Here is a 12,104-nt window from a genome sequence, read left to right on the forward strand (position 1 = left end):
ACTGTAATGGTTTCACACTTGATGGAAAACATTCTCACAAACATGCCTTGCAAGTATGAGGGGAAACTTCATCATTGTCAATCCTACCTACAATTTGCTTCTGCCAAAGAAAAATGGGCCTGGGCTGCTGTCCCTTTTAGCCCATGTGGAAGACAGCTCTGGAGTAGGATAAATTTATTTGATCTACTCCTTACAGAGAGCAGAAGGGAGAAAAGTGCAATTTTCAAAATCTAGATATGGGCTGTAAAAAAAGACAGTAAAACTCACTTAACAGCAAACTGACAATATCCAGCAAGAGAAAGACATCTGAAAAAAGTCTGCCATTTTTCCAACAGATTCCTTATTCTCATTTAAGATTTTTTCCTACTTGAGGTTTTTTTGTCTATATAAAATTATATTTATAGCACATGTGGCAGTTACTCCTCCCAGTTATTAGAAAGAAAATTATGATGGTTACAGTATACAATGAAACTGTCACCTTTTCTCTTTCCCCTGCACAGTCTGTAAACTGCCACTCCCTATCTAGTGGTCAAAATTCAAAACTTTCAAAAGGTTTATAACAAAGGATTTTCTACAGTATATCATGTCATTCTATATCTGCAGGCATCAGTGAGGAAAATAAACCTACTCAGATATTATTGTTGGTGTTTCTGATGTCAGCATCAAAGACCTACCTAAAATTTCTATAAATTAAATAGGAAACAAACCACTGAGTTTTCAAATATTCATTCCCTTTTAAACCAGCCCAAAAGCTTCATGTCCCATCTCCCTGCTTGTGGGAAGAAAAGATATGGTGACAAATTCTATACTTGAAAACAACCAGGAGTTCCTGTGAACCTAAGTCACACAGCATGTATTTTTCAAAGCTCCATATACCAGTGTTAGACTGCAAGGACTTACACTTGGTATCACACAGACACAAGACCAGATCAAGGCATCTCTTCAGCATCCAAGACAGAGCTGACCTATCACTATAGGCAGAATTAGCCTTACATATTTCATAAAAAGCTAGCAAATTATATTCTTCCAAAAGCACTCCATCTAATGCACTTGGCACTACATGCCCTGCACCCCCTTAGCTCCAGACTCACCACACACGTGCATTAGTGACTGGTGCAGCTGTGAGCTGCTGCATCCCACTGTCCTTCCAGGGCTGTGTATCCAACCCTGCACTGCTGCTGCAGGGACATTCACAGCACTGCCAGTCCCAGCTGTCACCCTGCCATGGAGAAAAGCAACTGCTGGAGGAGCACCCAGCCACCCTGCCAGGGGGCCATGCAGGCCTCCCTGGGAGAGCAGGAATTGCAGCCCCCACACCAGAAGCCCTGTAGCTCTGTGCCTTCCATGAACATGTCATGAGTTGGGTTCTTTCTCCTTTAAGCAAGCTGTGATTAAGTATGGGATTCATATAGCTTTGGGTGTATAATGAAGCATGTAGTCTGGCCAGGAACACTGACTCAGAGAAACACCTTTTTATAGGAAGTATCTCAACATTTCTCAATTAATTGCTTTCATTTTTATTCTGTGAAAAAACCTCTCTCTTTTCTCATTTCAGATGGCAGTCTATAGTCTATGTTAAAACTTCCTGCAGGATGAAAATTCCAAATAATACTTTTCTTCTATAGCTGTTAGTGAAAGCCAACAGCCATGCTTCAGTTACTATGCAGTACAGATATTATTTTATTAATTTCTCCCAAAATGCAGTACAGCAAAGTGGATGATCTTTGGGCTTGCTGCCTTAGAAAGGAGAATTTCCGTTTCAGTTCACCTTATTCAGATAGCCAACAAAACAAAACATTAGCAGTCACCTTTCCAAGGAGAGGAAGAGGCTGTATTTAATAAGGACTGTCAGCAGAAGGAACAATTAGAAGCAGTTAGAGCAAAAGATACTGTTCACTTCCTTACAGCTGGGTTCATACTCCCTCTGGCTGAAAAATGCTGTGTGTGAGGAAGTCTCAGTGTTTGAAATGTAAAACATCTTGTTAGTCCTATGAAAGTATGTGACAGATCAGCCAAATGCTTGAGCTGTGTGACAACTAGCAGGTTTTGTTGGCTTATTTGTTGGTTGGTTGTTGTTTTTTTCCAAATGAAAATCTGCTTCAATGGCTATAAGTCAACAACAACATATTTTGGCAGATTCTCAGGTCTCAAAAAATTTCAGAGTTTCATTGAAAACAAGGACATAATACATATATCCAATTTTCTTTATCTGCTATGTATGAATTCATGTAGTCATAATTTACAGGATTTATCCCCAGAGGAAACAACACATGACCTGCTAACTTCACTTACTGAGTGCAAAGTAAAGTCTTCATTTTGTTTATGATGAAAATGCTAAGAAACCTCCAAATTTCTCATGTAATATTCTAAACTATTACCACTGCATTATAAACTTGCTATCACTATTTAAGAGCTCTCTTTTTCTTTACTGAAGTAATGTTTCCAGATTTTCCCAAATCACAAGCAAAAGGAAAACAGAAACAAAATCAAACACATTCAAAGTATACTAAACCAGAAGTCAACCTGTACCTGAAATACAGTTCCACGAAACAAATTCATGTGATGTGCAGTGAGCAGTCCCAGGCCCTGCAGACTGTGACAGTGGTTAAGTCCCTGGAGGGAGATGGGGAGCTGCTCTTGTTTTTTCATGGTTCCTGTGTACAAACACCTGCCTGAGTGCATTTGTGCCACGCTACTCTTTCATCTCCCACACAGGCTCAGATAAAGCTCCTGAACAGGTTGGGTTTTGCCACTAACAGGATCCAGTTACTGGGGTTATCTTGTATCTGACAGTACTGCACTACAATTAATATTTCCAAACTTCAAATACAAAAAGCAAGCAACAACAAAACCTTATAAATACTTATTTCAGAGTTGACTATAGACATACAATACTCAATTTCCCCTCACTTTTCTTAGAAACTTCCAAAAAAGGTTAAAAACAAGAAAAAAAAGTTATAAAGTCACTAAGAGGAAATCTTATTATATATACTCTTCTACTTTATCAAATTCTTGATGTTTGTATCTTTATGTATTGACAGAAAAGGTGGCTGAGAGACACAAGGATACTCACAGATTCTAAAAGTGGTTTGTGATTTCAAATACAATAGCTGGTTTGCATCCAAACATCTGACATGAATACACTCACTCCACAAGAGATTCTGTGTTGTTTCATTACATTTTCCTCCAATTGTCAGTGTTAGAAACTGTATTTTGTTCCAAAGGAAATGATCTTAGTACATCCCAATGATATCATTACTGTTTAAATAGAAGAGAGTATCCTATTAGAGGCTTGACCAAAAAATCTCATGTTTGTTAAGAGTCTCTTAGAAAGCCCTTCTCAAAGGAATGGACACTGCTAGGGCAACCTTTGTTAAGAAGTTTTACAAGTGCTTCAGGAACACATTTACTTATAAAATTATCTTACATAATTAAATAATAAAAGGTTCCTATACTCCAAACATTTTTCCTTCACTTTAAATGTGACATTTCAGTGGACATTCTTCTCATTATTCTCATTATTATTTATGCAAAAGCTATAATCTTGTCTACAGGAACTACTTTTACAGCAACCCAACAGACGCAACTCGCATGAACTTGATTGTATATTAAATTATTCCTGAACAAAATTAATAATGAACTATGAGTACAGCTGCTTGCAAAGACCAAGGGCTCACCAATATAAAGACACACAGAGCAGGGTTAATCTCTATGGAGATGCAAGTATTTAAGTACAAAATCTACATGTAAAATAGGCTGTAGGAGTCATATTTACATAGCCAACATAAGGCCACAGCTTCATGTGTATTCAAGCTAGTTGTACCTTCCATTTTTCTACTGTTAAACTTTGTCTTAATTACATTGTATTCCTTAAACACTTGGCTTCACACCCATCTAGTTTCTTTCAACTAACTCAGCCATGCGTTCTTGAATTTAAATATGCAGTCAGAACTGCAGGCCCTGAGCCCAGGCCCCACCAGACAAGATGATATCATCACACTGTCTGAGAGACATGAGCTGAGCATAGAAGAGAGAGGTTCAAAAACTCCACAGAGGAAAGGAGCTTCATGGTGAGCTGCACTGAATCACTTAGAAGGGTTACAAAGCCTGTGCAGCCAAAGTGACCTGGTGTGGGCCCTGCAAGCACAGGTTTAACCAGCTACCCTAAGCTGCCACACTTCTCACCTTCACACTGGAATAGCATAATTACCAGGGAAATGAGAGAGCTAGGGCTGCTTCTTTATGAAGCTTGAAGTGTTTGTGGAATTCTAATGTAACATGCCAATTGTTCTTGTAAATAAAGGCTGCTACTGCTGAACACTTGCTCCCTGCATGTAACAGCTAATGGTGTGCAAATAAACACATGAAGGCATACCCCAACGATTTTCAGCAAGGCCAACAAAATATACTGAGCTTGATTTACTCACTGAAAACACTCCCCCATCTCTATAGAAAATCTTAAATTTCACCCTACTTCTGCATTATGCTTATGTTGAAGCAGAAAGCAAATAACTACCCCCTAATCTTTATGTACATTAAATACACCTCCAACAGTTCTTAGAGATTATCTTTCAACAGAATTCAGAATAGGGTTAAAACATTCCTAAAGGTTGGTAATTACTTACCAGGCTTCTACAAGCGTGTATGAGGGTTTATATATACACTCATAGAAACACATAAACACATGTGGGTATGACTATGTAAGCATGGGCAGCCTAGACAATACATCTCCTTTTCACACTGTATTTAGCTTTCATGTCCATATTTTATCTACCTTTAAATGGTGCATGCAATGCACATGCAACTGAAGTATTATGAACTGCTGCAAATGCCTGGAGTCAAAATATGGTGATGCTCAGACTGCTGAGAGTCATCTGAGTGGTCATGACTCCTTGCATGCCTGAGGACCCTCAGAGAAAAGGGCCACCATGGCAATCACTGCAGCATCTTCCAGTCTTACCACGATCCCTGATGGTTTTTTGCAGTCTAAGTGCTTTCTGAGGCATTTCTCCAATCACATTTATTCATCTTGGCTCTCTTTTTTTACCAAAATTAAGAAGAATGTGAAAAGTTATTACAGAGTATTAATCAATAAATCTTATACTGTCAGTCTGGTTAATGAAATTCATAAATACAAAAGATGGACCAATAGAAATGAAAACACTTCATTTGGCTAAAAATTTAGAGGCATTCTTCAAAAAATGAAACTATATACCTAAAATGTCTGGTTATGAATCTTGCTATCCACTTTATTTCACCCAAAATGAAAGGTTATAAGCCTACATTTGGATAAACTCCTCCAAGGAGGCTGCCAGCTGTGTTGGCAGAGATGGTAAAGATCAGAAAAAATACAGTGAGCTCTAATCCCAAACACTGGTGATGCCATGACTACCACTCCACTAAATCTTAAGCACATGCATTCTTAACATGTCAATTTTTGGGGTTTAAGATTAAATTTTCATACTTGGCTACACTGAAAAGTATTACCATTTTGATTTAACACCATTCAGAGTCAAGGTCAAAGCAGCTTCTGAAATGTGCCCATGTTTTCAGAATAAACACTCCATGGAATAAACACTCCATGGACACGAGAAACACCTTCCCTCATACATTAACCTGGGGAGTGAGTGGATTCTCCATTCTTCAGCCAATTAAGAAGAGAAATAGCAAAAACCAACCTATTTATTGTATTTTTGCACATCCTCCCAACACATCACTCAAGATGCATCAAAAACAGAATTACCAAACCTAAGTTCAGGATGTGTCAAGTCTGTACCACCTTCCTCTGTGCAGTTTGTTGAGACCTAGCAACAAAATCAGAGAAATTCTAACACTTTCATCTCATCCTGGCCATTCAAAACATTTGTTAATCTCAAAACTGTAAGGATGTAATTCCTTACAAAGCCTGCCTCTGAATGGTATCACTGAACTGATCAGGTAGAAGATAACCTCCTCCTACCTCCAAAAAAAAATAAGTGGGACAGATAGAAGAAACGCAAATTTCTTAAGCCTGCTTTATCTGAACACATGGGCAACAGGTTGCTGCAACATTTCTGATGCCATCCATACAGAGTTGCAGAGAGAGTGCAAAGTGAAAAAAATGCCCCATTATTTCAGTGTTCATTGCTATTTCTCAGAAATCTATTAGTACCAGTGATCTTCAGCAGATTCTTTGCAGTTCCTTCCTATCAACATAGGTAGACGCTGCTACAGGCTGAATGTTGTTTTGGATAATCAGGCTTGTGTGCTTGGTAATAATATATAGATTTCAGGTTAATCCCACGGTAAAAATGCTCTAATAATAATGACATCATCATCACTATGACTTCAAAAAGCAGAAATGGTAAAACAGCAGACTGTAGAATGAAACTGTGATGGTCTACTTTTGTTTACATTTTTGCATCTGCAGAATTATTTGGTGTCAAAATACTTCAGCAGCTATTTTTGAATAAAAACCTGCCCACTATGATCCAGGCTGAATAAACTCATAGCACATATGATGTTCTTGTATTACTCCATGACAAAAGATTTAAAAATTCACATTTGAGGTCATGTCGTTCCACCTGCACATTTCAGATGACACTGCAGAACCCAGACAAACCAGTTTCACCAATACTCCCAGAATAATCAACTTCCTATTACACAATGTACACCAGAAGAAGGAACTGTCACCAATTCTTTTCTGCAACTTTGTCATCCTTTTACTGAGGTAAAATTTCTTATACAGGACATCTTGTAGACTATTTCTGCAGAAAATTAAATTTCACATCTCCCATAAAAACCCTGCCAGGGGAACCTAAGTGCATTCTCAGACATTTTAGTAACGACAGTGAGATCTAATAATGCAATTAAAAGAAATTAAAATAAGCTGGTTTGCTTGGAGGCAATTCAGGCAGCCTAAGCAGTCTAGATTCATTAGATTTAAAAGCGAAATGTAACTAAGTCAGATAATAAGAATGAAACACAAAAACCCAAACAGTTGTGTGATACACTCATGGAGTAGACAGGCTCTTGGAAGTATCAACACAAATTCAGTAATATGGGAGGTCAGCAACATAAGGCCTTTTCAGGCCTGTCACAACATTAGTTACCTTAGTAGTGTGTATTTGCATTTAGGTGGTGTTCAGAAACAGTTAATGTCAGTTGCAATTCAAGGTGTATGCAAACCAAGTAGGAATACTTTTCCTATGGTTAACATATTTCAGAAACACCTCTAAGTTGTAAACACACATGTAAAAATATCACTCACTTTATAGATGCTTCATTTGAAGCACTGCCTTTTTTGTTTATCTTAGATTATTTTTTTAAAAACCTGAATATTAAACAACAAACTGTCTGGTAAAAACAACCATCTTCTCTTATGTGAAAGATTATCTTAATATCCTAAGAGAATTTTAACAAAAACTAGAAGCATTGCTTTCCTATTTTACAGAGCCTTCTGTTTTAAAAATGTAGCTGTGTCTCAAAATTAATAACATAAAATAAAAAGCAGTTTAATTGCCTTCCATAACATGAAAAACTTCTAAAACATAATGTTTACTACACTGTTAATCACAGCCTTCAATACTGTATGAAAGTTTTCATTTCAATTTATAATTCCAAAATTGAGTCTTCCAAAAGAAAAGACTCAAGGTCAAACTAATTATTAAAAAAACCAACCAAACAAACAAAAACTTATAGCAACTTCTTACACTTTTACATTAATCATCAGTAACCACACCTGGCTTAGAACACAGTGTGAGCATAAGCAGATTTCTCCTGGGTCTAACATGAGAAAAAAACCCAAGACAATTCAATGACTATGACATTTCTAGAAAATACAATTGCTAGTCAAACAAGTTCTTACAAAGTACCTTTAAAAAGTAAACAGCAGCTTAGTTTTGCCATTTAAATTATATTTTTATATAAGCTTTAAAGGTCTGTTAAAACAAGCTCTATAAAGAGATTTATAACTACAACACATCTGACACTTGTCAGCATAGGCGTCAGACACTGAATCTATCAAGCTCCCATGGGAGTACCAGAAGTCAGGATACACTTAGGGGATTTCTGATTCACCTACAGGATTCACTTCTAGGAGTCCTACAGGATTCACTTCTAGGAGTCTGCACAAGATAAACACAGTGTAGATGTTCAGAAAATGGAACAAATTTCAACAAGAGGTTTCCACTATTTCTTTTCTCACAATCATTCAGCTTGTACTGCAATAGCTTTTTAAAAATATCTGCATGCTAAAAAAAAAAGGAAAGATAAAATTCCCAACAATCGTTCTGTCAACTGCTAATCTAATGCAAACTCACCACAGAAGTTTTATCGCAGCACTGATCTCCCCATAAAGTTGTCATCAAATTGGAAGGATATAAATTACATCAGATGCAAAGTTAATTGGAAGAAGAACAAATGGCAGAACTGCCATTCTAAACTTTTCCCATGAAAAAGAACACACACAACGCGGACACACCCTTTCGCAAAAAATACGCTAATTCGCGGAATAAAAGGGAGATAAAGAAGTCAAGAGTGCCCTCTGCCCAGGAATGCCAGGAATCCCCGGAGGAATGCGTGCGAGCAGGCGGTCTGGGCGCCCCGCGGGGGCTCCGGGCCCCGCCCGCCCACCTGGAAGCCAAGGCCGGCAGCAGCACCTCCAGCTGCGGCACCGCAGCCCCGGGGCAGCCGCGGCCGGCCCCGCTCCTGGAAAAGACCCTCGCTCGTGACAACTGCAGAGCAAATGAAGGACTCCGGGAGTCTGTTCTCCCGGCAGCTCCCTCTCCGCTCAACCGCTGAGCTCGCCCGCCCCGGGGCGGCCCCGCTCCGCTCGCCAGCGCAGCCCCGAGGAGCGCCCGGGGGAAGCGCTGCCCCGGCACGGCCGGCGCTCCGCCAGCTCCCCGCGCGTCACCCGCCGGCCGTGCGGGGAGAGCCGCCGTGCTCTCGCCTCACGCCCGGGAGGGCCCGACGCCCTCGGCCTTTGGAAAGGTTTAACGGAGCTGAGGGCGCCTCGGCGCCAGGAGCCACTGCCACAGCCGCGGGCAGCAGCGCCTGCGGCACCGCACGGCGACGGCTCCCGTGCCAGCCACGCTCCGGTGCCACAGTCCTGTGCCCACCCGGCCCCGGCCATCGCGGCAGGGAAAAGAGGGCGACGCGGCGCCCTCCTCAACTCCCAGACCGCCCGCTGCCGTTCTCCTTACCCGTCCCGAGCCGCCTCTGTCCCGCAGGGGGATCCCCACCAACTCCGCGCCGCTCTCCCCGCCGCCCCGCCAGCCGCGCTCGCCGCCGGAGATCAGCGCGCACTGCCCGCCCCCTCCAGCGGGGGAGGGGGCGCCGCGGCCGGGCCGTGCCGGGCCGGGGAGGAGCCAGGCGGGGGGCGTCCCGCAGGTGAGCCCGGGGCTTCCTGCCGCTTTCCCGCCCGCCCGCGGCCTTTGCTCTTCCTGAGGGAGCGCGCGGCGCGCACGGGGTCCCCCGACGGACACCTACAGCCGTGAGCTGAGGGGAGGCCGCCCTGCTCCTCCTCAGCCAGGGCTGCGGTGAACCGCGCCGGGACGGACCGGGGTGGCCACAACAGCCCTCTGAAGAGGAAACCCAGCCCCGAGCCCGGGTACTGTCGGCTGGAGACCGGCTGACAGTCGGGTTTGTTTTCCCTGGCCGTGTGGAGGCGGCTGGCGAGCCGCCCGCCCGGCGGGAAGGGCTGAGGCAGCACAGGGGCCGGGCAGGGCGGGCGCGCCGCGCCGTGAGGAGGAGGTGAGGGAAGCGCGGAGCGGGGCTCCAGCGGGGCAGCGTGCCCGTGCTGCTCCCAGAGCGGCGTCACAGCACCTCGGGCACACCTTGGTGCCTCGGGCACTTTGGGTGATTTCCACACTGACTTCAGCTAGACTGGAAATATCACATGGTGATTCCAGAATTTTCTACACATAGAGTGCGAACTGAAGTGCTGCCGTACTGCAGTATGTCTCTTTCCCTCATCCATCAGTAAAGGAAAGGTAGGTGAGGGTTCACAGGTGTCGTCCAAAAAAACCCCAAAAAACAGTGTCTGGAACCATGTCACAAGAAATGGGCCCCAGACAGTTCTTTTCCATGCTTATAAAGATGTTCTCAAGGTTTGAACAACATTAACCAAGGAGCATAATCAGAAGGAAGGTTCTACTGAATCTATAGGGAGAAAAAAACACAACAAAATGTGATATATCCTTGCCTACAACAAAAAGATGCTGGGCAGTGAACATTAGAAGGAAAAATTTAATATATGAGTCATGGAAGGCATGTCAAAGTTGTTCAACAGGAGGAGCATGGATAGGAACACATCTTCTCCTCAAATCCAAGAGTGCTGGAGGTCACTGCTCGAGTTTCTATCAGAGCTACTCTGATACCTGTTACATGTCTGTGGAAACAAGCCCAATTAGCAAAGACCACTGGGTATATAGATATGGAATTTTATATAATTGTATGGTTTTTCTGTAGAGAATGGCCCTGTCTTAATTAGAATGCATAAACAGAAGAGGTTCAACTGGAAAAGGCAGTGTTCCAAATACAACATCAGTATTAACACTGCTGGGACACTGTATCCAGCTTTAGCTTCTCTGTTGGGGAAAAAAAAAAAGGTGAAGTTCTCACAAATCTACCCCATAAAATTAAATGCATTCTAAGAATTTTTAAAAATATATGTTTTGGTAGTATTACAAGTCAGTATTCCATAAGGAACTGTTGGGTCCTGGAAGAAACAGTCAAAAGCAAAACAATGAGACAGTAGTGTCTGACAGCAACTGCTTGTGATAAAGTACTATATTGATGGTTAATCAGTAGGAAGAGCTGTAAACTGTAGGAATTGCACAAAGTATAAAGAGCTCTAAGGAGGCAGCTAGTGAGGTGTTTGCAGACTACTGACAGTGTTTGCTGAGAGGATGGAAGTATTCAGTGGGACAGGGTCTGTGAAGACTTCTGTTGCATGTATACATAAAGCACTAAGTTGATTCTCCGTCAAAATGGTTATTGAGAAGAAAGTCATAGATGTATGGAGTTTTCTGCCCTTAGTATTAAAAAATATGTTCATGAAACAGAACAGCCCAAACTTGTGCTGCCATCTCATTTTTTACATGCTTTGCCATTTAACATTTGCTTTTCATATGCATTTTTTTCCACATAACCCCATAATCTTGGAACTGTTTAAGTAAAAGATACATAGAGTTGGCTTAGCTCCTTTCCCTATAGTTTTTGAGAAAGCACATGAAGCTTATACCCTCATCCCACCTGAAAAACTGGGAAACAATGAACAGAAAAGAAAGCAATTAAACTTTTTTTTCCTCAGTTACATGAGTTGTGTGGCAACATTTCAGTTGAACTCTCAGATATTGTACAGACATTTATAATGGCTGTATTTTATTACAACTAGAGTGTTAAGAAACATGCTGACAGTTTGTTCAGCCTCATACTGTCATTTGGTAAGATGCGAAGGAATTGCACTTAATAGAAAACAAAATGCTTAATTAAAGAGGTGTATACACCTATAATTTTCACTTTGTTGTTAAAGGTTAATGAAGACTATTAATCAATGATGTTGTACAATAATACATTTCCATTTAATTTAGATGCAAACCAAAAAAAGAAAAAAAAATAATTTCTTGCTAAAAGAACCATTCTATGATGACTACTAGTCATTGCTATATAGTCTATAATTAATTTTTTTCATTATATACCTCTCAGGTAACAGCTTAGGAGAAAATTTAGTTGCTGTCATGCTCAACATTAAACTGCTCAGAAAACATTTCTCTTGTTCTGCACTGAGTTTCAGAAAAATATGCCAAGGCATTTAAATGAAAGAAAGAAATAAAAGAAGGAAAACTTTATTTTTCTGTATCAGCGATGAGGGGATTAAAAAAAAAGAAAAAGGTGGGACAAGCACAATTGCTAAATTACTTGTATTAGCTGTGAGCATCCCAAACCAAAGTTTTGACTGGATTTTCACAAACTCTATCCTACACTTCCTCCAAGCTCTATCCTACACTTCTTGAGCTTTTGAGGGGAGTTTATTTGAGCCTTTGAGCCTTTAAACTACAGTTTTAATGAAATATTAAGTCAAACATTTTGTCAGACAGTTTCTTACAGATCTTTGGCATATT

General features: G+C 41.2%; 1 protein-coding gene across 2 annotated transcripts in view; it reads right to left on the reverse strand.

Moving 5' to 3' along the window:
- CGNL1 (cingulin like 1) overlaps nt 1–9,288 on the reverse strand; it is a 55,202-nt gene extending 45,914 nt beyond the window's left edge. For both annotated transcript variants that reach the window (XM_030955141.1, XM_030955137.1), the window contains exon 1: nt 9,183–9,288. The gene's annotated coding sequence lies outside the window, so the exon portion shown is untranslated. The remainder of the gene's footprint in view (nt 1–9,182) is intronic.
- Between the last annotated feature and the right edge of the window lie 2,816 nt (nt 9,289–12,104).

The sequence above is a fragment of the Camarhynchus parvulus genome, chromosome 10 (genome assembly GCF_901933205.1).
Source record: "Camarhynchus parvulus chromosome 10, STF_HiC, whole genome shotgun sequence".
In the NCBI taxonomy this organism is placed as follows: Eukaryota; Metazoa; Chordata; class Aves; order Passeriformes; family Thraupidae; genus Camarhynchus; species Camarhynchus parvulus.